Source organism: Elephantulus edwardii, unplaced genomic scaffold, assembly GCF_000299155.1.
Source record: "Elephantulus edwardii isolate Elephantulus edwardi_28Jun2011 unplaced genomic scaffold, EleEdw1.0 scaffold00092, whole genome shotgun sequence".
In the NCBI taxonomy this organism is placed as follows: domain Eukaryota; kingdom Metazoa; phylum Chordata; class Mammalia; order Macroscelidea; family Macroscelididae; genus Elephantulus; species Elephantulus edwardii.
The window spans coordinates 10509047-10511246 of record NW_006399842.1 but is presented as its reverse complement, the minus strand read 5'-3'; positions in this window follow the sequence as shown (position 1 = coordinate 10511246).

Here is a 2200-nt window from a genome sequence, read left to right as displayed (position 1 = left end):
TTAATACTTCCTGGATTATTTAATATTCTGCCCAAAGCATCCTTGATTATAGCAACTCTAGGTTTGAATAAGGGCCATATGGAAGTGCCATATCTGACCTTTACCACCTTTACTTACTGATGTCCCTGTCCACAGCATTAGTAACATAAGACGAATTCCCATAAGGTCTAATATGTCTTCCATTTTCCCATACCTCTTTCTACTAATCTCAATCCAAGATTTCAGGTCCAAAATCTGATTTGATAACTCACAGACCAGATGTCAAAAGGTTATAATATTTAGATTAATAACAGAATCCAGTCAAGATAGCTCCCAAAATGTACATGCAAGTACCTCAACCTCGAGCCTCATGGTTCTAAGTGTCCCCAAATTCTCCGTCCTGCCAATATTGGCTTTCCACTCAATTATGGAACAATGTTCTTAGTCTTGACAATATTGACTTCCCTTGCCCCCAAAGTCTTATCTCGCCTCAATTATCCAGTTCAGCCTTGGGTGCTGCTGCCATCCTGAATTGTGTCCTACATTTAACTGGGTTGAAGAAATTCTCTCTTCTCTGTTTGTGAGAAGAATCTGTCCTCTTCTGGTGGAGGAAGATTTCATCTCTGCACGTAGAACTGTTCAATTTATTGGTGACACTACCCACTCCTCTCATAAATTGTTGAGACTGGCCAGTCATCTTCTGGAATGGTAGATAGCTAATCCCCTGGTGGATAAGCCAACACACCCCATTTGCATATGCCTGCCCAACCAAGTGGATCAGTTATCCACATTTGAATAATGTTTGAAAAGCTACATAGAAAGACAAACTCCATAGAGTGAATGCCACAATATGCCACAATACCAATATCTCTCAGACAAATAAGTCTTGGCCATTTTTTATGATTTTGAACGTTTTTTTACATTCATCTTGAACTGTACTTAGGACTCCCTTTAGACAAGTCATCAGTGATAGCCAGGTCCTATCTAGTTCTTTTCGTCTCAAGGTCATGGAAATCAAGACTTTAAAGGTAAGTCCATGCTATGGACTAATTGTTTTCAAACATTTTTATTTTCATTCTTTTTTCTTTGCTCTAGGCATGGAGAGATAACTGGTTGCACCTTAGATTACTCTCAAAACCTTGTAAGAGTTTAGTTACTACTCATTAATGTAAGATGTGGGGCATTGATTTTTGTGAGCTATGTGATACCAGTTGATCTTGATGTTCCTTGAAACTATCATCCTGAGACTTCATGACCAGTGACTCATTCCTTCAGGGTATTTAATTATGTTTAAGAACTTACATATTGTCTCACTGGTTCTACTGTATACATGATTTGTAGCACATACAAATATGAATGTAGAAATATCTGTCAAAACTATGTATGATTGAGTGTAGTTCCTTTAGTTAATCCATACAAGTTTGTGTTACATTTTTGCCTATGTTACTACTTCTAAGTTAATGATCATTATTTCTGATAATGTAGGATTGTGTATTGAATGATTTAGTGTCATAGATAAACTTGAGTTTCCTGCCACAAAGTACATATTAAAAAATAATGGTTTCATGAAATACAATTAGGGAAACACTACCCTAAAATATTGATTTTTATCATTTTCTAGACCCTTTTTACAAATCTCATTGCTTGTCCCCTTTGACAGTTGTTGTTAAATTGTTGATAAACTGGCAAATACTATAGGAATAATTTCACTGTCTTGCTCAATTCAATTCAATTGGATCAGATTACAGCTTGAGAGTGATTCAGGAAACTGTTTCTTTTAATGAAACACTCAAGATGCTTCACAAAAGTAAAGAATTCCTCAAGGTACAAATAAAAAATATTGACCATTATGATGAAATCATAAAATGTTGGTGTCCTTAGGTAATCTAAATACAAGTAATGGAATATAAGAACCGAAAATATTAAAATGATGATATTATACCATCTCAAATTATTGTGTCAAGAAATGTACAAATTACAATTAGAAGTTGCTTAATATTTCAGATGGAGAATTTTGGAGCCAAATAAATTAAGAGAGAGATCTGAAAAAGCACTTTTCTATTAGAATTGCATGCTTTGCCAAAATATAACAACTGTGTATCAACTCCTCTAACCCTCTGTTCATCTTTTCTTCCCTCTTCGTTATTTTTGTATATTCCTAGCTAAAATATCTGAAACTTAATTCTTGGAAAAAAAATATATATATTTCTATGTATATAGA